Source organism: Eschrichtius robustus, chromosome 12 (genome assembly GCF_028021215.1).
Source record: "Eschrichtius robustus isolate mEscRob2 chromosome 12, mEscRob2.pri, whole genome shotgun sequence".
Taxonomy (NCBI): domain Eukaryota; kingdom Metazoa; phylum Chordata; class Mammalia; order Artiodactyla; family Eschrichtiidae; genus Eschrichtius; species Eschrichtius robustus.
In genome coordinates this window covers 95,260,398-95,284,432 of record NC_090835.1, presented here as the reverse complement: position 1 = coordinate 95,284,432, position 24,035 = coordinate 95,260,398, and the positions used below count along the sequence as shown (strand labels likewise).

Sequence of the window (24,035 nt, the reverse complement as noted above, 5' to 3'; positions counted from 1 at the left end):
CCCCCTGCACAGGAAGCACGGAGTCTTAACCACTGGACCGCCAGGGAAGTCCTGGAATACAGTAGTTCTCTTTTGTTTGGTCATCTTTCAGAATGTAGATCCAAGAGGTCTGAGGAGAAACAAGGCAGAGGAGAGGTAAAGGACCGGCAGGGAGAAGGACCATTACTCTTCCCAAGAGCACCAAGTGCTCTCACATCCAGCTTAATTTTATCCTCCTGGGTCCATCATTCAGTCCCCCTAACTCCAAGTTCCCCTGTTACCTTACTCCATGCTCCACTACTCCAGCACTCCCTGCTAACATTCCAATGTCAGGTCTCTGTGGTATAGTTATCTTTACCCAGTGTATGGGGTTATAGGTTCACAGCAACATTGAGCAGAAGATACAGAGATTTCACATGTATCTCCTGCTCCTGTTCTTGCACTGCCTCCCCCATATCAACATCCCCCACCAGAGCGGTACATTTGTTACCATAGATGAACATACTTTGGCACATCATTATCACCCAAAGTCCACAGTTTACATTAGAGTTCACACTTGGTGTTGTGCGTTCTGTGTTTGGACAAATCCGTAATGATATGTATCCACCATTCTAGTTTCAGACAGTGTAGTATTTCCGCCCTAAAAATCCTCTGTGCCCTACCTAGGCATCCCTTCCTCCCCACTAACCCCTGGCAACCACTGATGTTTTTACTGTCTCCTTAGTTTTGTGTTTTTCAGAATGTCATGTAGTTGGAACCATACAGTACATAGCCTTTTCACATTGGCTTTTTCACTTAGCAATATGCATTTAATATTCCTCTGTGTCTTTTCATGGCTTAATAGCTCATTTCTTCTAAGTGCTGAATTAAATTCCATTGTTTTGGTGTACCACAATTTATTTATTCATTCACCTACTGAAGTACACCTTGTTTGCTTCCAACTTTTGGCAATTGTGAAAAAAGCTGCTATAAACATCTGTGTATAGGTTTTTATGTGAACATAAATTTAACGTCTTTAGGGTAAATAGCAAGGAGTGTGATTTCTGGACTGTATGGAAAGAGGATGTTTAGTTTTGAAAGAAACTGTCAAACTGTCTTCCCACGTGGCTGTACCATTTTGCACTTCCAGCAGCAATAAATGAGAGCTACCGTTGCTCTACACACTTGTCAGCACTTGGTGTTGTCAGTGTTCTGGATTTGGGCCATTCTAATAGGTGCTAGTGGTAGGTCTTTGTTTTAATTTGCATTTCTCAAGCGACACATGATGTGGAGCATCTTTTCATATGCTTATTTGCCATCTGTATATCTTCTTTGGTGAGATGTTTGTTAAGGTCTTTGGCTTATTTTTAAATCGGGTTTTTTAAAATTGTTGAGTTTTAAGTGTTCTTTGTATATTTTGGATAACAGTTCTTTATCAAATCTGTCTTTTACAAATAATTTCTCCCAGTCTGTGGTTTGTCTTTTCATTTTCTTGACAGTGTCTTTTGCATAGAAGAAATTTTTAAGCTTAATGAAGTCCAGCTCATCAATTCTTTCTTTCGTGGATCATGCCTTTGATGTTGTATCTTAAAAGTCATTGCCAAACCCAAGGTCATCGAGATTTTCTCCTATGTTATCCTCTAGGAGTTTTATAGTTCTGTGTTTGCATTTAGGTCTGTGGTCCATTTTGAGTTAATTTTTGTGAAGGATGTTAAGTCCTGTGTCTAGATTCTATTTTTTTTTTTTTTTGCATGTGGATGTCCAGTAGTTCCAGCACCATTTGTTAAAAAGATTATCTCTGCTCCATTGTATTACCTTTTGCTCCTTTGTCAGAGATCAGTTGACTGTATGTATGGGTATGTATTTCTGGGCTCTCTATTCTGTCCCATTGATCTGTTGGTGGATTCTTTCTCCAATGCCACACTGTCTTGATTACTATAGCTTAATAGTAAGTCTCAAAGTCAGGTAGTGTCAGTCCTCAGACTTTATTCTTGCCCTTCAATTTTGTGCTTTCTATTCTGAGTCTGTTGCCTCTCCATAGAAACTTTAGAATCAGTTTGTCAATATCCACAAAATAACTTACTGGAATTGTAACTAGGATTGCATTGAATCAATAGATCAAGTTGGCAAGAACTGATATCTTGATAATATTGAGTCTTCCTATTCATGAGCATGGAATATCTTTCCATTTATTTAGTTCTTCTTTATTCCTTTGATGTAGTCATTTCATTTCTGATAAGTAAATCACCCAAAGAAGGAGAAAAACATATATGCAACATTGATTTTAATAATTCATGGGCTACAAGATAGTTCTGAAACTTTAAAAAACTTTAAAAAGTAAATCACCCAAAGAAGGAGAAAAACATTTATGCAACATTGATTTTAATAATTCATGGGCTACAAGATAGTTCTGAAACTTTAAAAAGAATTAAAAATTTCCCAGGAAGTGTTTAAAATGTAGATTCTATATGTGACTTTAAAGTACATTTACCTGACCACCAGTTAGACTGGGCAGCTTCTCATTTGTCTATTGGCTATTTTATTTCCTTTTCTTGTGAAGTGCCTGTTTATGTGGGAGTTTTTCTCATTTTTTCCTATGAGTTCTCAGTTCTTTCCTTATTGATTTGTAGGAATTTTTAATATATGCAAGATACTAGACTTTTTGGTAACACATGTTGCCAACTATTTTTTTCTATTCGGGCTTTTTTTCCCCCCATTTTCACTCTATGATGTCTTCTGATTAACAGAATTCTTAATTTTATTAAAATTAAATATATCAACTTTTTCCTTCATGATTAAGAAATCTTTCATTACTCTTGAGTCATTGATATATTCCTGTCTTCTTCATGCTTTATAATTTTGCCTTTCATACTTAGGTCTCTTCTCCACCTGGAATTGATTTTTATGTACAATATGAGGCAAGGATCCACTTTTGCCTTTTTCCATATGGATACCTATTGGGTTGGCCAAAAAGTTCGTTCGGTTTCCCTGTTGGATGTTGCAGAATAATACTTGTCACCACAGCACCATTTGAAAAGTCCACCTTCCCCCACTGATATACAAGGACATGGCGGTCACATATCAACTTTCTATACGAGTATATCTCTGTTGCTGGGGTCTTTATTCTGTTCCATCACTCTGTTTACCATTTCTGCATCAATACCACACCAGTTACTGTAGCTTTATACCATATGGGCGGACAAATTCACCACTTATATTTTCTTCAAGAGTGTTTTGGCCTTTTTAAAAAATCATTTACATTTCCATACACTTTGGAAGCAATGAGTCAATTTCAATAAATAAACTGCTTTAATTTTTGTTATGATTAAAAGGACTATAGTTCAATTTAGGGACAATTGGCATGTTTAAGTAACACTAAATCTCCCAATCCATGAACATGGTTTAGCTCTCCATTTACTTAGGTCTTCCTTAATGTTCAATGAAGTTTTATTATTTTCTCCATACAGGTCTTTTGCACATCTGTTGTTAGATTTATTCCTAGGTATGCTTAGTGGTTCATGTTAAAAGCATTCTTTTTCTTACCTCACTTTCTGGTTGTTTGTAGCTAGCACTAAAAATACAAGTAAATGTTGCATATTGGTTTTGTATACAGCAACCTTGATAAACTCATTTATTAACTCTAATAATTTATCTGTGTAGTCTTGTGTATTTTGTACATACATTGTCATATCATTTACAAATAATGACAACTTTGTTTCTTATTTTTCAATCTTACTATCTTTATTTATTTTTGTCTTATCATTCCGACTTGAATCTCTGGTAAATATAAGTGGTGATAGTGGATATCTTTGTCTGATCCTAACCAAAGAGAAAGCTTCCTTTTTTTTTTTTTTAAGATTTTTTTAGATACTCAGATGAACATGAGAAATTCTCCTTCTATTCTTAGTTTTCTAAAAGTATCTTTTAAATTATTATTATGAACGGATGCAGAATTTTATCAAACGTGGTTTTTTTAATCTATAAAGGAAATAACAGGATGAATCTTCTGTAAGAATTTCATGTGGTGGATTACTGCAGTTGACTTTTCTAATGTTAAATCACCTTGTATTCCTAGGACAAACATAACTTGGTCATAATATATTGCCCTTTTAGAATATTGATGGATTTGATTTTTGTGGAAATTTATATATTTCATTCATTCATTCTCTTAGCAAATATTTACTGAGCACATACAATGTGCCAGGCACAGTTCCACATCCACAAAACAAACCAGGATGTTTACCTTCATGGAACATAAATTTTAGCAGGGAGAGACAGAAAAGAATAACTAAACATAATTGATAAGTACTATTCAGTGTGTTAGAAGATGAAAAGTTCTATGGAATAAAGAAAAATGAGCAGGGGCTGGAGGATACAGAGATTCAGGGATAGGATGGGAGGGTGCAGTGGAATAAGATGATAAGAATATGGCTTGTTGAAAAGATAACAGCTAAGAAAAGAGTTAAAATAGATAAGGGGCACTAGCCATGTGGATATGTGATGAATAGTGTTCTAGGAGTAGGGAAGAGCAAGAGTAAGTGCAAAGAGGTCAGTGTGGCTGAACTGGAGTCACAATGGGAAGACCAGTAGGTGAGGTGGTCGGAAAGTTAAAGGGCTAGATCATGTAGGGTTCTGTACTGTTGATGGATTTGGGATTCTCTGGGTGAAATGGAGAGGCACTGAGGGTTTTGAGCAGAGGCATGACATGATCTGACTTGCAGCTTAAAGGGACCACTCTGGCAGCTGTGTTGGGAATAGACTATAAGACAGCAAGCTTGGAAACAGGGAAGACTATTAAAATAATCCAGGCGTGAGGTGGTGGTGGTTCAAGGATGGGTGATAACAGTGGAGATGGTGAACAGTGGTTAGATTCTGGATATGCTCTGAAGGCTGAGACCACAGGATTTCCTGACAGATTAGATGTGGAGAGTGAGGGGGAAAAAGGAGGAATTAAAACTAGCTCCAAATTTTTTTCACATGTGTGGCTGGAAGAATGGTTATGAGTGTTTGGCAGATAAAATCTCACGGTCATTTTGGTACATGTTGAGTTTGAGGTTTCTATTAGACAGCCAAGTGGTTTTGTCAACTAGGTAGTTGGATCTTGAAATTGGGAGAGAAGTCCAGGCTGGCAATATAAATTTGGGAGTTCTCAGCATATGGATGATATTTGAAGTTAATAGTCTGGATGAGATTACCAAGGAAGTGTATGTACATAAAAATAAGAAGAGGGGATTCAGGGGTTCACCCTGATGAACCCTAACATTAAGACTTTGAGGAGAAGAGGAGGAATCCACAAAAGAGAGAGGGGATGAATAGAGAGTGAGAGAGGTGAAGAACCAGGTGACTGTGCTGTCGTGGAAGCCAAAGGAAAAGGTACTTCAGGAAGAAAGAATAAGGGCACTCCTATTCTGTCAAATGCGGTTGACTGGTAACTTAAGTTGAGAGCAGAGTTTGGCCATTAAATTTAGCAAGGTCATTTGCTGACCTTGACAAGAGCTGTTTTGGTAAAGTGGTAGGAGAAAAGACATGAGTGAGTAGAGAAAGAGTGGGAGGACAGGAAAGGTGAGCAGAAACAGAAGCAGAAAAACAAACAGAAGCAGAAAAATGGGTAGATGGAGGGAGATTTGGGGCCAAGAGAGGAGTTTTTCTCCCTAGGATAGAGAAATAAGCATGTTTGCGCACTGGTGGAAATAACCCAGTAACGAGTAAAAAATTGAATAGGGAAGGAGAGGGGAGAATTGATAAAGCAATATCTTTAAGTAGGAGAGAGGGGTGGGATCTAGGGCATAAAGGAAAGGTTAGGAGCAAGGGTAAGTTCATTATATTAATAGGAAATATGTGGGTGCAGATGAGGGTGCTTGTGTTGGGTGGTCGAGGTCTGTGGAAGTTCTCTTCTGACTATTTCCAGTTTCTCATGGAAGTTAGAAATGAGGTCATCATCTTAGCTGTTAGATGTTAATTTTAGAACAAAGTTGCTCATATTATCCTCTTATTTGTAAAATAACCAGAACATCAGTAGTGGAAACTTGGTTTCATTCTTGTTATTGGTTATTTGTGCCTTCTTTTTTTTTGTTCTTAAACAATCTCACTGGACATTTTTCAGTATATATATATATTTTTCAAAGAACTGCCTTTCCCATGATTGATTCTGTATATGATTTCTTCATTTAATGTTCATTTAATTTATTTCTGGACTTTATTTCCTTTCTTCTACTTTAGGGGGGCACGGTGGGTATTTTCTGCTGCTTAGTTCATTAATTTTCAGCCACTCTTCTTATCTAATATATATTTTCCTTTATAAGGCATGTTAGCGGCATTCCATAAGCAGCTGAACATATACTAGTTTTATAATCAGTTCAGAATATTATGTAATATCTATTATGTTTCTTCTTTGACTTGTATGTTACATGGAGTTACATTTTTCCTGTTGGCAGGCTCCAAAGTTAAGAAAGTTATTCCTATCATTCATACATTAAATGTAAGATACATTCTGAAGTAAGAAAAATTAATCAGTATTTCTAAAATATATGGTAGTTATAAATACAGGTGAAATTAATACAGACCTTAACTTTATTTAGCCACCCTGACAACATGCCAGGCCTCTTAAGACACTCTATGGTTAAAGACCTCATTCTGGGTGATTAACACCTTGGATTATGTTTTTCTTCTCTCCTAAAGTCAGTTAATCATATTGGGAGATGGGCCTGAATACCACCAAGGGCATTACACAAATTTACTTACTGAGGACTTTTTTCCAAGCCATTTCCAAGGACCGGAACCTTGGAAACACCAAACTAGTTTGAGGACACAACTTGGCGAAGGAAATCACTTCTCACAGTCCTCTCCCAGCGTCTGCTCAGCTTCCTAATCCCTTTTACCTCTCCCATCCACAGTGACTAAGGAGCAAGGGGAACAGTAAATCTCCATCTTAGTGATGGTGACGGTATTGAGCTCCGTCACTTCCAAAGGTCCTGGGAGCACATCCCCCACTTGGTGAGGTGTCCTATTTATACCAGTGACCTTCCCCATGTTCAAAACTTGAACAGCTGCACAATATATATAACGGAGTGGAAAGTAACATGACACACATTTCAAAGAGAAAATTGGAAAGGGATATGTATCCAACCTTCCTTCCAGCTCTACAAGGCTATGTTTCTTTGAGTCTATATTATAAAAATAACAAAGGGGCCGGCATGGGGCATGACGGAAGAGGCTGTTTTAGGGGAAATTATTTTGACTCCCTCAAGTGAAAGCCTGAAATAAAGAAGAAAATGTTTAAGAAAAAAGGGATGACTGATAAAGACTCTTATAGAATGATATAATCTCTTTCTGAATTTGCAACAGTACATTTTAAAAGGTACCAATCATTCCACTTAATATATTTTAAAATGACTATAGATTTTTTTTATTGGAACCCTTGAGCGGCAGGAGCATGTGTATATGACTTTATCTTCAGGGGTTATCTAATGCAGTCCTACACATGTAATAGTCACTCAATTCATGGATTGTAATTAATAAATTGTGACAATCTCAAGAGTGATGGAGGATATGTGTGTGTTGTATATACACATCTGTAATCATAAGAAATCATTAGCATATATGGAGTACCCACTGTATACACCACACTGCTCAAGGGGTTGAGACCTTGGAGGAGATAACACAGGTCTCAAGTAGAGTGAAGATACTGGGCTTTGTGACAGGATAATGACAGAGTGTAAAACCATTTTAAATCATCATTTTAAAAGTCAAGGGACTTCCCTGGTGGCACAGTGGTTAAGAATCTGCCTGCCAATGCAGGGGACATGGGTTCGAGCCCTGGTCCAGGAAGATCCCACATGCCGTGTAGCAACTAAGCCCGTGCACCACAACTACTGAGCCCACGTGCTGCAACCACTGAAGCCTGCAAGCCTAGAGCCCGTGCTCCACAACAAGAGAAGACACCGCAATGAGAAGCCCACGCACCTCAGTGAAGAGTAGACCCGCTCACCGCAACTAGAGAAAGCCCAACCAACAATGAAGACCCAATGCAGCCAAAAATAAAATAAATTAATTTAAAAAAGAGAGCGAGACATTGGGTTAGGCAGTCGTTCTCACCCTTGGCTCCACACTGTAATCAGCTAGGGAACTCTACAAAATACTGGTGCCTGGGTCTCACCCCCAGAGCTGCTGATTTAAGCAGTTTGAGGTGCACCTGGGCACTGGGATTTGTCAAAGCTTTCCAGATGATTCCAATATGCACCCAGGGTTAAGAACTCCTGAGCAGGAGAGTTAGGATGTGGGAGTCTGCAACATGAGCTACAAAGGAGTCACTGGCACCAGATATGTGAGGAAGAGGGCTACAGAGACTGGAAGCTGGCAGGGTCCACTGTGAAGTCCGTCTGTGAGGATGTCTCACTAGGAAGAGAGCAGGAGGGACTCTTTGTAAGACTACGTGACAATACAGGGTGGAACCTGGAAGAATGTGAAAGGGAAACTCTATTTCTATAACTTTGGACTAATGGAAAATGAAGGTACCCTAGCACCAACTAAAGTTTTTCTTCACAGTTGAGTAGAAAATATATATTTTTCTGCTGAGAGGGATTCTGATTTTAATTTCCCTTTCAAATTTCTTTTTCTAGCCCCACGTAAAAGTTTTTGTTTTTCTTTTGCTGTTTCAAAGGCGTTCATGAGCACGATTCATATTTGGGCCTCTGATTTTGAGTGGTAACGTGAACGATAAGGGAGACTGTGGGGAGAGGTGATAAGTACCAGGTCTGTGCAAGATGCTTCACGGATCGCAGTGCGGGCCAACGTGATGGGGCACGAGCTATGAGCACCTAAATGTTCACGGCATTGCCCTTTCCCCACTGCTGAAGAGAATTTTGGATTGTCCACTTAACTCCAACTCTCTTCCTCCCCCGCCGCCCCCAGATGGAAGGGAATCTAGATGGCGGAAGTTGGAAGATGGAGAGAAATACCAGAAAACTGCATTGGCTGTTTGTTGAGAGAATTTTGTTCTGGACCAGCTTTGGGATGTGAGAGAATTAGGTGGGAGAGAAAAAGTGTTACTGTGGATTATGAAAGGGATCCTTTTGACATTCTCTGAGAAACACAAATAAGGGGGTGGAGCTGCTTTTTTAAGTACTTTCACTTGCTCCATGGATGCACGCCCCACCCCCCCCACTCTGAGGCTGGTTCCAGATATGCAAGTATCAGGTAAATAGGAACATAGTTTTGGGAGCTGCAGTGCTGCCCCAGGGACTTTCTGCTCCCCTTGTACATTAGATGCAAGGGCCTTGGGGCAACACTCCACCTTTTCAGCATTTATATCTACTTTTATTAACAAGCTGTTACCATGACTAGTTGATTTTTCAGCATCACGAGAGAAAAGCAACACAAAACATGTTCTCATTGTGTTTTTTACTCGTTTTACTGCATTTTTACCAACTGAAGGTTTATGGCAACCCTGCATCAAACCAGTCTGTCAGCGCCATTTTTTCCAACAGCATTTGCTCACGTCGTGTCTTTGCGTCACATTTTGGTAATTCTTGAAATATTCAGACTTTTTCATTAGTGATCTTTGATGTTACTACTACAGCTAGCTGAAGACTCAGGTGATGGCTAGCATTTTTAGCCATAAAGTAATTTTAAATTAAGATATGTAAATTGTTTTTTTTAGACATAATGCTATTGCACACTTTATAGACTACAGTATAGTGCAAACATTACTTTTATATGCACTGGGAAACCAAAAAATTCGTGTGACTCACTTTATTGCAGTATTATCTTTATTGGGGTGGTCTGGAACTGAACCCATTATATCTCCAAGGTATGCCTGTACTCTATTGCAGATGGAATCTAAAACTTAAAATAGTTTGTAGATAGTCATATGAGAGAAGCAAGGAAAAAATTTGTTCTGGTCAGTAGTAACACAGACCACCATTTTCTTGTATAAACCTGATCTCTTCTGTGAAAGAACTTCCTGTTATTTGGTTCACAGTAACTGGACAAGGGTGTAGTGGGAAATGGTGCTGAAAAGAGTCCTCAGGGACAGAGATGGTTAATGTCCCCCAAATGTTGGTGGGCTTCCCTGCATTGCCCCCAACTCCTTACAGCTGGGTTAGGGGCCTAATGACTAGATCTGGACAATGAACTTCAAGTAGAAGTGACGTTTGTCACTTCCAAGCCTGGACATTTCAAAGCTAAAGTGCTTCCTCTCCCTTCCCCTCTGCACGGTGACCGGAAGTTGTATGATGCAGATGGCACAGCAGTAAGATGGAAGCCCAGACTCCAAGATCTCTGCTTGGATGAGAGCTACCAAGGGAAGCCTGCATCAGCCTGTTACAAACACGAATACAGTTTTGTTACATTAAGCCCCTGAGAATTACTTGAGCTTTATTTGTTATTGAAGCGTAACCTAGCTTTACCCTGACTCACATGGTCTCTGAGGAAGATGGGGAAAAATTCTGCTCTTCTTCTTACTGGAAAACTATGTACAGGGAGGAAAGACTAGGGCCACTACTTTAGAAATCAACTCAGGAAGGCTACCTTCCCACTTGATGGGAGCCGCAAAGACAGATGAGATACGAACATTGTGAGGCAAGATAATTTTGTATCTATTTGCCTAGTTCTCTGAGGTCCCCACTGATCTCCTGACTAATGCCTTTTGTGACCAACTTTTCAGTAAACCTTACTGCATTTACCTGGAGTTGAGCCTGGACAGAATTCTGTGCTGACTTGGAAAAAGATGTGGCAACGCCTTTGACGAAGCCACTGGTCTTAATCTGCTTAATGATTTCAACACTTCCTTCTCGTTTATTCAACTGATGTTGAAGACTTTCTATAGCACTAGGCTGCCTCCAATTTTCCAGGATCTTTTTGTCAAGGCCAGGTGCTCCAAAGAAAAACTGACCTCTTGGCTCTACGCTCTCAAAATTTCAAAGTAGTGCTACAGAATATAGCATTTAGTCGAAAGGACATTTCATTGTTACATAAATAATAGCCAGTGGTAAATTAAAACAGATGAGATCTCAAAATCAACCCTTTTTACTTAAAGCTAAGAACTTTCCTTAAAGACCTGATGAGCTAATATTTTTGAAGCCCCAATCGGATAATGTACTTGAAAGTGCTTTTTGAACTTTTTTTTTTTTTTTTTTGCTATTATCCAGAGAAATGCTCTCTTCCTTGGCTTTAGAGAAATGGCGAATACTAACCTTATTTTTATGACTGTTTAACCCCAATAACAATTTAGAATGACTGTCATGCAGCCAGCTGCCTCATAGCCGCCTTTGTCTTTATCTGATAGAGCTGTGGCCGTCTCCTCACTGCCTGTCTCTGTTTCAATAGTGTACAATCCGGTTATTATGTGAGTTTTATTTTTTAAGCACCAAAACCCAGCTTTTAGCCCATAGGTTTCTTTATTACCATCTAAGGAGTCCTGGCAGACTGGAGCCATTTTTCCCTTCGACAGACCTTTAAATGATTCTTCATGCTTTTGTCACATAATTAAAATTAGATTACTTTAACTCCCTGCTGGCTGGCCTGAGTAGGAGCCCTTGTAAAGCCTCCAGCTGGCCAAGGGGCCTTTAAAAGGAGGAACATGGTCCAAACACATTCAGCCGCTGCCTTCCCCCACCCCAGCCAGGAGGCCACTGTGTTCCTTGCCAGTTAGACAAGATTTACCCCGAGTTTATCAATGGCTGCTTATTTTCTAAGGTCTAGATTTTCTTTTCAAAAGACTTGGAGTCAGGGGTTGGTATGTTTGTTTTTAAGGAGCTGAAGCTCTTCTAGTCCCCGTTTTCCAGCACCTAGAGAGCTCGCCTCTTAGTGATTTGCTTGGTGGCTCAGCTGAAACGGACCAGAAAGACCAAGCAGCTGAGCGCATAAGCTGTCATACGTGTTTGCATCCAAATACTTGTTTGGTTTCTCAGCCAAGGCCGAATGCAAAATCCCTTCTCTCTTCTCTGGGCTCTTCTCCTTCAAACCTCCCCCTTCCCCTCTGCTACCAGGACACTCCCTGGCTGCATTTCGAAGCACAGCCTCAATTAGGTTTCCACTGGAGCAGCAGGGAGAGCTCCTATCACACAATAACCTTTCACAACACACCTACTCCTACTGAATTTTTGACACCTGCGTCTTGCGCCCTCTCAATTTCCCCCCAAAAAATACAGAGGCAGGACAAGTAAAGTCCAGTGTTACTATCCATCAAGGAATCTCAGCTCTCCCTCCAAGAGAACAGCTCTTGGTTACTCTTGGCATTTTCTCTAGCCAAATGCCGCCTCACAACCTTGCCCTGGATCATTTCATCCTTCCATCTCTCTGCCTGCCTTTCACCCATCCACGTTCTGTTATACAGCACAGCCATGAGAGAGGGTTTGAACTTGATCAGATGTTCAAGGCTAGACTCCTGTGTTAGCAACTTGTTAGGGTTGTGACCTAGAGCGAGTGACTTAATGTCCCTGAATTTTCTTTTCTTATCATAAAATTAGGGACAAGAATACCCACCTCCAATGGCTGTAGGGAGGATTGGGAATAACACTCAATGCCTGGCTTATGGTAAATGCTTTAACCTGGCTTCTCAACAGAGCTGAGAAATTGCACTTGTATGCTTTGTTATTAAACACTGCTTTCCCCTCTTTCTGTAAAAGGCAGTTAATTTCCCTAGTCTATTTATTACTGCATCTTGACTGCCTCGTGATAGAGTGGATCTCCTCTCATCTCTTAAAAAAAAGATAGAACATCATTTGAGTTTTCCTTGAGGGACAAGGTTGACATTTCTGACGCAGCAACAAGGCAGTTTCTGCTTCTCTTTTGCTGCCACACTCTCGGTCACTCTCCACTGTGCCCCCTGCCATTGGTGTGTTTGCCTCTTCCAACCTCCCCTCTTCTGATTTTCTGCTGATGGTCTGTTCTTTACATGAAATAAGACACTTAAGCTGGCTAAGATTATCAGTGGAGTTAATAAGCCCCCAGTGACAATTTGGGGACTCTCTGAAAGTTCATACCCTTTAGACTCTGTTTGACAATTTCAGTGACTTGGTAAGCTTCTGCATGTTACCTGTGGGTGTCTCACAATCTAGTTGTGGAGACAAGACAAACATGCAAAACAAAGAATCATATAGGTCAGATTAGAATCAAACACCACAACTATGAACACTGTGGAAAAGGGGGGAAGTGGTGAATCCATCTTCAGTGGCAGACAAAAAAAGGGCACAGAAAGCGCCCTATGTCCCAGTTCTCCCCTCCCTCACTGTTGCATTGAATTCCGTAGCCTCTCCTGCCTCCGCTTCCTCATCTGTAAAATGGGGGTGATAATACTATGCACTTCGTACTATTTTTATGAGAGCTAAGTGAGTGTGTGTTTGTGGGTTCTTAGATTAATGCTTGACATATAACATGTGTTCTTAAGTGCTTTCAAACAAGTTGTGAAGATGCAGGGGCTGAGATGGTCAGCTAACACACAACAAAGAGGGGCAGGGAGCCTGGGTGTAAAGTGAGCTGTCCAGCCGGGTCAGAATTCCACCCTGCATCCCATGTCGCTGAGCAGGCGTGCACACCCACACCTGACTGCTCCCGGAATCTGCCGTCTCTCTGAGTATCAGGATCAGGCTGGGTCCTGCTCTTGGTTCTCCCAGAAAAATAAAATTTCTCTCTTCCTAAAAGGCCACATATCCTTTTGTTCCCTCATCAGACATCCCTTTGACTTGGATCTTCAGAGACAACCCGAGAGGATTTTTATAGACAGTTGTCTGTCTTCACACTAGGACTGGTCTTGGCATGTATATGTTTATATCTGTGCTTACCTATATAGACATAAGGATGGAGTTTCTGTTTTATTCCAGAAATGATCTGAGGCCACTGGAGAAAGTTTTGTGAACTGGTGCCCATCATTTGCCAAAGGCTGGGCTAGTACGTACCTGATGCCCATAAAAATAGCTTTATGACTTGTGTGAGGCTTTAGCCCCAGTTGGCTGAATCTGGGTGAGTTGTGCAGTGCCCACTGCAGCGTTAGCCCTGTTCCTGGCACTAGCAGGTAACCACAAAACCTCAGAACTTATTTCCCTGTGATGTGATTTCTTTTATTAGCACTGAGGCCTGGCAGGTGTAAGTAGGTAGAAATGGCCTGTGGTATTACAGAAGCCCAAGGACACTTCCCAAGTGAACAAGGTGGTAGGTGCTGTTTGGGTGGCCTGCCCTCTGTGGGACTCTGCAAATGCTGCCCCAGGCCCTGAGGATTGTGGATGGAAGCCACAGGGAGCAGTGCTCTGTCACTCACCATCCTGCTGGGGTTAAAATGTCATGTCCACATCTACCCCCAGTGCCAGGAGCAGGTGATGACGTGTTGTCAGAAGCCCGGTTACGTTTAGGAATAGGTTTCCTGGTGTATGGGATGGGGGGCACCTTTAATGCCTGTTTTGTACCCTCTCAGCACCTCTCTTTGTTTTGCCCATTGCCGAGGTAGCCAGGCGCCCTCAGGTGGAGTGGCTTTTCTCTTGCCGGGAGCTCTCCACCTGGGATGTCTGCAGACACCACTCAGCCACGTATACTCCCACATTCTATACAGTTCCGGGAGAGAAGGGAGTCAACACTTTCAGAATAATCCTTGAGCAAGAGAAGTCGAGACAAGGAGTAAATACTACCGTGCTCCCTCTCTTTGGATAGTCCCAAAGTACATTCTAGAAAGTTTCTCAGAGGGGCCACAGTGGGCTAGATCCCCATTGATTACAGACGTAACAAGTTCAACCATACCTGCTTGAATTGGCTTTCCTTCTTTCTCTATTTCACTCTCCCCAGTGTCCCCTCCTTCTGTTTCTTGGGCTCAAATCCCTAAGTACTGGCTGCTCTAGTCTGAGACTAGGCACCAATCCTGGTCTCTGGCCATGTGTTTCTAGGCTAAGACAGCGGGGATGACCACACGAGCAGGATGGCATAAGCCTTCCATGGATTTTAGCCAAGGCTCTGTGACAGTGTTACCACACAGAGCTCTTAAAGAGGAAAATGAATTTCAATCCACTGTACATTATGCTACCATGTGCTTGTTGCTAATGGTATCGGTAACAACCAAGTGTCCCCAGATTGCAGGCTTGCAAAATTCAAGCGAGTCTGACAAAAGGAGGGCACTTAAAATTGTTCCAAAATGGGTAAGAGGAAAATTATCATGATAAGAGATGAGGAAATTTAACATATCCCTCTTATTATTGAGTTTAATGGAGTTTCTTCTTCCAAACTAAACTGTGGTTAAAATATGTGGTGCCCTTAAGAAGGAATCTTCAGTTGAATTCCCAGAATTTCATTTCTTAGTGGAAAACTGCCTGCATTTCACATAAAATCATCTGCTAACATTCACACAAGTGTGTTTGTAGGAATATCTTGAGACCCACAAGGAACCAGCCTTGTTCTGGTCATAATGTCCTCATTTTACATCATCAGAGAAAATAACTCTATCATATTTAGAAGGAATATGACAAAAACATACAGCAGAAACCGATATTCCTATTTTTAAGTGATATAGCTGAGGTCCAATTCTTGTTTTCAGTTATCAGCGTTGCTGCACAAATTTCTTTAAAGAGAGAGATGCTAAAAAGAATGTCAAGAAACTTAAGTACTTCAAAGTTTTGATTCAAAGAAAAAAAAAAGGAATGGATCAGAGGCAAGAAGGTGATAAAGATGATGACGGCAATAGAAAGAGTGCTAGATGGTCAACGAACAGCTCTGAAAACTTAGGAAAATTGAGGGGGGAGAATTTAAGTCTAGTTTCCTAATTTAGAACTAGGACTGGGAAAGCACAGTAAGCCACTGCTTCTGTGATGTAAAATAATAAGTTCTAAAAATCTGACCTATTCTAGAATTTCTTATCCCTTTCAGTTACTTCTTTGTTTAGAGGCATTATTTAAAACAAAACAAAACAAAATGAAAGAAAAAAAATGTACCTGTAAATGCTGGGAAGCCTTTATCCTGCGTTTCTTTATCAGATGAATTGTCACCTATAGGAATTCTGATGGGATGGGGTACAAGGCAATAACTTTTGATCCTTTTAATTATTATCTGGAGGCTAGAAGCACCAGCCCTGGGAGAACATATTCAGCAATTCAGTAGAGAATCTTGGTTAATCAAAAGGCAGCATGATACAATAAGTAATTGATGGAGAGTTCACATAGGGAAATTTAATGTGTGTTAAAGGTGATATTTCAAATAAATGGGGAAATTTCAATTATTCAATAAATGGTACTAGGACAAGGAGCTAGCCACCTGGAAAAAATTAAATAAATCCACATCTCATTCCTTGAGCCAAGATAAATGCCAGGTAGAAAACATAGTTAAATATAAATAAAGCCATAGAGTATTAAAGAAAACAAAAAATTTTAAAATAATTATGGAGTGGTGAGAACTTTCTATGACTCAGAACACAGAAACTATAAAAAAGATAAATTTAACCATGTGAAAATTTAAAATTCTGCACAACAAAGAAAAAACAAAAATTCAAGACAACCATCACCTAGAAAAGTAAGAGCAACCCATATCACAGACATGGAGATAATTTCCTTACTATATAAAGACTTACAAATGGCTCTTAAAGTACATAAAAATATTCTCAACCTTACTCATACTAGACGAAATACAAAATAAAACCATAAAAAGACACAGTTAGAATGACAGCTGTCAATAAAGAGGCAACAGGACTTCTTGAATCTTACACACATAGAGACCACCTGGAGATGTGATTAACTTGCAGAATCTCATGGATAAAGTCTGGAGTGGGGCCTGAGAATTTGCATTCCTAACAAGCTCCCTCCTGATGCCTACACTGGGCCCACTGACCACACCTTGTGTAGCACGCATTGCTGGTGGGCATGTACATTTATATTACCTGTCTGGACGGCAATTTGGTAACATCCTTCAAAATAAAAAGTGCACAGGCTGTCAGCAAGTCCACTTTAGTAATCCTACAATAGGAGCAATGGATACAATTGAATTTGCAGATGGGAGAAATCCATACAATCCAGACAGAATCCATACATTGAATATGCAAATGAGGAAAAGAATAAGGCTGATACTGATGCAGAGAGATCTCCAAGATACTTTAACTTGATAAAAAAAAGTTTCAGAAAAGAAAAACCACATAGATTTGTGTCTCTGTGCGTGTATGTGTGTGTGTGTGTGTGTGTTATTGAATGCGCTGAAGACATACCTGAGTATTTTTTCCATCTTCACTACCTGTACACACCCACTCTGTCATCTAGTTCTGCCTCAGACAGTTTCCATAACTTTTTCAAACTCGCTTGGTAACACACAAGCACACACAGAACTGCAAAGTGCTATTTGCTTCCCATGGAATTCCCTTTCTCTCTGATCCAGCATTGTGGGCAGATGGTCACAGCTTCCTGCCCCTTAGATTGTTCAAATATGAATCAGCGGGCATCATGCTTTCTTTCCCCTCCAACTCCAGGAGACACACTTCAAGCTCTCCAAGTAGACTCCTTGAAGCCCCTCTCAGGTTTCAGGAGTGGTAAGACAGAATCTTGTATCTTATTTAAGCTGCTACTTCTGGAGCCTCTGCCGCTTGCTTCATTGAAATAGATGTAGCTATAGATCCTATTGCATAGCCTCTAATGTTAGAGACCACAAATTGGTAGCCTCGGCCATGTCTGACAGCAGAGATATGTGGATTTTTTTGTTCTTATTTTGTTTTGTTCAAAAAAATTTCCCCAGCTTTATTGAGAGAAATAGACACATAATATTGTGTAAGTTTAAGATGTACAACATGTTGATTTGATACATTTATAAATTGCAAGATTATGGCCACAATAGTGTTACCTACCACCTCCTTCCCGTCATAGAGTCACATTTCTTTTTTGTGCTGAGAATATTTAAGATGTACTCTAAGCAACACTGCAAGTATATGATACAGAATTCTTACCTATGGTCACCATGCTGTCCATTAGATCCCCAAACTTGTTAATCTTCTAACTTCAAGTTTACACCCTTTGAGCAATTGTCTCCCCATTTCCCCCACCTCCTCACCTCCTGGTGACCACCACTGTACTGTTTCTCTGAATTTGTCTCTTTGCGATTTCACAAGAAATATTTCGTTTGACTCTTGGCAATCATGCTCAGCATTCCCAAACCAGAAGATTTTACATAAACCTCCAGATTCTGAAAATTTGAAAGATCTGCCAATAAAGGGCCCGCGTTCCTCCTTTGCAAGATTTGGCTGGAGCTAAGCTGTGGTCGTCCCTTTAGTGAGACCCACAGGTGCCATGTTCCAACCATTCCCTTGTCTCGGGTTCACTCATTATTATGCTAGCACTGTAGTCTTCTACCCTCCTGTGTCTTTTCCTGGTGTACGTTTGAGTGTGTGACTCCTCCCCCCACCATAGAGAGCATTACCCATGGGGCAGGGCTGGGCCCCAAGCAAATCTGCAAAGCTCCAGATCATCCTATCACTTCTTTCTAAACTATTTCCCCCTATTTAATGCCTCTTCCCAACCTCCAAATCCACAAGTTAGTGCTTTCCTATTGCCTCAGCTTCTCCTCTTTTCTGAAAGAAATGGGATCATCTCATTCACACTAAATTGTTAGTGATTTAATATGCCTTTTGGGGGAAAAAAATAGTGATTTAATGTGCCTTTTGGGGAAAAAAATAGCCGGAAAATGCTTAGCACTTCCAAATGGTGAAATTCCAGCCAGTTGGACACTTGGATGAATGAGGCATTTGGGGGCAGGAGACTCTTCTCTAAGACCCTCCAAACCACACCTTGTGAACAATTACTCCTTCTCCACTTTACGTCAGCCCGCTAAAATATTTGCCAAAACCATGAAGGACTGTTCCTTTCTGTTTCTCAGGCTAATGGTTTGCCAAGGAATCCCTGCCCTGGTTGGTTCTTCCTGGAAGAAATATTTATATAATTCACTCCGATTCTGAGATGGGGTGCCCTGTGTGTTTTAGCCTACCAGAAGCTTACTATGTGCCAACAGTGCAGTGTGGTTATAGACAGACGCACACACGCGTGAGCACACACACAGACACACACTTGAACGTAAACTTAGCCACGTCGTCCATAGATAAAAAATAAGAAGTAGTTTCACTGAAATTTTAACCCACATCTGGGGATTTGTACAGCTCATTTGGAGAGTCCACATTTTGAGAAGAATGCTGGCAAGTTAAGAGCATTCTGAGGAAAGAAACTGGGAGAGTGGAGAGGGTGGAACCACACCAGTAACAAAAGAAGGTTAAAGAAAGACTCAGTGGCTGCCTTCAAAGGTTTGAAGGGCTGTCACCGACAGGGAACCAGACAGATTAGGTTTTTGTTATGCCAGAGAGCAAACCAAGACCAATGGATACATGTTAAGGATGAGAGTGGGAAGTGATTTTGGCTCAGGGAAGAAAATTTAACAGCTACTAGATAGAGATTACATGAAAATGACTTTCCCTTTCACTAAAAATATCCCAGGAGAGGCTGTTTGACCATCTGCTTGGAATGCTATAGAAAGAAACCTTACAATAGTTGGTGGCCTGATTTGATTTTGCTGGGACTCTTGATACCAAATTCCACTTTTGTATGATTCCACTTGCATTTCGCAGAGAATACATCATCCACGAAGGCAGGATAATGTCTCTACCAATTCCATTTCAACTTCAGTATAATCATTGCGGTCCAATTACACCAATGTTCTCTTTCAGACCCAGCATCTGTGATTTCTGTAATTTCACCTTCATGCCCCTTGGATGTGCACCCTTTGTATTCTTGTTGTCAGTTAGCATGTGAAATCGATTTTCACTCAATGGGTTTTTCCTAAGCACTCTTGTAAAGCAAATGATGTGGCCAATTGTTTATTTTATGGACAGCCTTTTTCTGTCCCCGGAATATGGCTAACATATCTATGACTCACATTCACAGGACAGAAGGATTGTTCTGGTTTGTGCTTTTACTTCTTTTGGCCAACTGGAGAGTTATTTATAAACATTTATTGATTTGGATTCATAAACCAAAGGGGGGGGGGAATCTTGCTGTGCTGGTTGCTATGGTAACTAGCATTTCACACGTGTACTCACCAGCCAGCAGTGATGGCTCAGAACAAAACCCAAAGCCTACCTGTAGCTTCAGACTGCATATTTGGTCCTTTTACATTTTTAATTGAAAATCAGTTATTTCCTCCATCAGTGCCATGCGATAGCATACTGTATTGAAGTCAAAAAAAAATATTTTTTAAATCTATTCCTGAGAAGAATAATTTATTCTGTACTTCTCTTGGGGCATTTTCCAGACATATGTGACTTCTAATCAATTTTGATTGTCAAGAATTAAAAAGATTCCACCTCAACTCTCTGCCATATGTTGAGAGTGATATGGAAGAAATTTGGGTTCTATTTTTTATCTTCAAGGAACTTACAGCTGGAATCAAGGACCACAAATATAAAGCAGCAGACAGACAACACAAGAAAAATGTAGTTAAGTGTGATACCAGGTAACAAAGAGGGTAACAGAAGCAAAAGCATGCTGGCTGCAGAATGAGACAGAACTGGTTTGACCCTAGTATGGCCTTGAGTAAATTACTTCATTTTTCTGTAACCCTCTGAAATAAGAAGCATATCAGCCACAGGGTTGTCTTAAGGATTAAATAACAGAATTATATAAAGTGCCTAAAATAATGTCAGACCCATAGCAAGCCCCCAAGTAATAAGAGTTATTACTTTTGTGTTGGGCTAATTTATTGAGGTAATAAATTGTGTTTTGTTTTTGCCATGAGAAGATCCAGGTTTTACGGGGGAGGGGAGCTTATACAATTTTTAGGTCCTGTTTTAAAAACATAATAAAAACTTATGAATATAAAATCAGGTATAAGGAAGAACTACAAATGCAACATTTAAGCAGACAAAAACCCCCCAAATAATATATTTTATTATTTAGTTGCCTGACACATGTCTGTAATATTTCTTCCTACGCTTTCTGACTATATGCTCTTTGATTGCCTCTTCATATGACATTGTTTTTGTAACACATTCTACAAAGAAAATACAAAGATAACTCAGTCATCCTTCCAGCAGGGTTCATTGAAATCTGCTTTTTGTTACTGATAGTTGGGATGCATAAAACCTGTGACTTCACATTGGATATACTTGCTGTTTACGCTACTGCTACAGGCTTATGTCTTACAAACACAGGAATTCTGATCAATTTTATTTCATGTGATTGCCATAAAATAGAAAGACAATAAAAGGAAAATAGGATAAAAATATAGTGCATGTATAATTGTATATGCAGCATCATAGGGTATATTCCAGAGAGCTTCTGTTTTGACTAGGCATCCATGAGAACGGAATACTTGGCATACATTTTTCTACATTTGGTGATTGGAAGAATTTTTCACAGATCACCTTCCAGCTCCATGAATTTTAAACCTAGCTTTTCTTCCACTATCTGTGTATTTCTGGTACCAGGTACCCAAGGCGACATACATGCCCTAATTGATCCCCCAGCCTTGCCCAGGGAGTTGACAGAATGGCCAATAGGAGGATTTCTAGGAGCCATTCCTAAACCAGAATGGCCAGCAAAAACCTAACAATATATGCGAGTGACTGCCTACCATATAAATATATTCTACTAAATCTAAACTGAATGTTTTTCCAAGTTAACTTTCTCTAAGCTGGATCCCCAAAATGCCCATGGCCACCCATCACCACCCAACACTAGGGGACAGAGAGAGTTGTCAGCTGAAATTAGAGTATCTTATTTCTGCTAATTTTGTAATGACCATGTGAATACATTGCTGGGGTTCCTCCCAAGGCCCTAGGACCGTGCAAGTGAGGCACGCTGAAGCTAAATTTCATTACCTCCACGGAAATGCTTTCAGTTCTTTTTGCTTTAGGGCAAAGTGAAAAAGAACATGAGCAAGGTCTCGGAAGAGGTGCAGCCCTTGATGGGATCCTGGGACAACTCCTCAGATATGAACCGAGTCCTTGTCAATAAGCTTATGAAATCCATCTCTGGAGGACCTTGAAGGGCAGGCAGAGGAAGAGCTAAGAGTGAAAGTCTTTGGGCAGGAGAGAGACTAAATGAAAGCATTTTAAAAGATTAGTTTGGCTAATTTGAAAAGATATATGCACTCCAAATTTCATAGCAGCTTTACTTACAACTGCCAAGATACGGAGGCAACCTAAGTGTCCATCAACAGATGAAGGGATAAAGAAGATGTGGTACATATACATGTATATATACACACACGCTATGGACTACTATTCAGCCATAAAAAAATGGAATGTTGCCATTTGCAGCAACATGGATGGACTTGGAAGGCATTATGCTAAGTGAAATAAGTCAGACAGAGAAAGACAAATACTGTATGATATCACTTATATGCGGAATCTAAAAAATACAACAAACTAGTGAATATGACAAAAAAAGAAGCAGACTCACAGATATAGAGAACAAACTAGTGGTTACCAGTGGGGAGAGGGAAGGGGGGGCGATATAGGGGTAGGGGGGTAAGAGGTACAAACTATTATGTATAAAATAAGCTACAAGGATATATTGTACAACACGGGGAATATAGCCAATGTTTTATAATTATAAATGGAGTATAACCTTTAAAAATTAATTTTGAATGGTTAAAATAAATATATATGGACAGTTTAGAAAACTTTGAACTTCCATTCTTCATACTACTAAGAACAAATCTGCATTTGATTCTCTTTGACAAAATTGAGCAATTATAATATCTACTATTTCAATGTTTTCCAGAGAATTATTTCATTCAGTTCTTAAGTAAAGAAATTGTTTATGGCACTTCCCTGGTGGCGCAGTGGTTAAGAATCCGCCTGCCAATGCAGGGGACACGGGTTCAAGCCCTGGTCAGGGAAGATCCCACATGCCACAGCGCAACTAAGCCTGTGCGCTACAACCTCTGAGCCTGTGCGCCACAACCTCTGAGCCTGTGCTCTAGAGCCCGCGAGCCACAACTACTGAAGCCCACGCGCCACAACTACTGAAGCTCACGTGCCTAGACCCCATGCTCCGCAACAAGAGAAGCCACCGCAGTGAGAAGCCCGCACACCGCAACGAAGAGTAGCCCCCCGCTCACTGCAACTAGAGAAAGCCTGCACGCAGCAACGAAGACCCAACGCAGCCAAAATAAATAAATAAATTAAATATTTAAAAAAAAATAAGGATTTAAAAAAATTTGTTCATGTTTAAAAAAAATGTTTTAAATAGAAAATAAATAAAAGACTAGTTTGAATGAGTACCCTTAGTTATTTGCAGAGGCCCAAAGAGAAGCACATGGACCTCAGCCAGAGGCAGAACTGACCGTTTCAAGAAGAGCCCAGAGAAGAGACGAGGGAAGCTGTATCTTCCAAAAATACGCTGTTTAAGGCAGTCTATGGGTCTAAACTACAGACCGTTGGGTTAAAATGCTCTTATGATGAATCTACCTGGCCTCAGACACAGGGGGAGTGTACAAAAACTGTTGCTGACAGTTCTTCCGGGACACTTACTCCAACTGGAATTTTAAATCAACAAGCTGTCTTGTCCTCAGAAGTCAAGATGCAAATGACAGATACCAGAGAGAAATTCCGCTCCAGCGGCCAGGCCGTTCTGCACCCCCTGAGGTCTCCCAGCTGTCACCCAGCGTATCCCAGCTTGTCTGGTGGACCATTGCATTGTGTCCTGAGGACTACTGGACAATGAACAGAGGAGAAACGAGGCTAGCTATGGATCGGTCAGTTACATGGGGAAAAGTGGTAAGAAATAAGAGATGGACCCGTAAAAAGAGGAAAGAATGAACCAGACTATCTGGCTGAAAAGGCCTTGTAATGTGTAAGAGAGGGAAACAAGGGCCTAGAATCATATGACTTTGAATATCAAAATAAATATGGCTACCATATGACCCAGCAATCCCACTACTGGGCATATACCCTGAGAAAACCATAATTCAAAAAGAGTCACGTACCACAGTGTTCACTGCAGCTCTATTTACAAGAGCCAAGACATGGAAGCAACCTAAGTGTCCATCGACAGATGAATGGATAAAGAAGATGTGGCACACATATACAATGGAATATTACTCAGCCATAAAAAGAAACGAAATTGAGTTATTTGTAG

General features: G+C 40.4%; 1 protein-coding gene across 1 annotated transcript in view; it reads left to right on the top strand.

Moving 5' to 3' along the window:
- The window catches only part of STMND1 (stathmin domain containing 1), a 108,669-nt gene that overhangs the window by 63,017 nt on the left and 21,617 nt on the right, over positions 1 to 24,035 (top strand). The window lies entirely within an intron of this gene.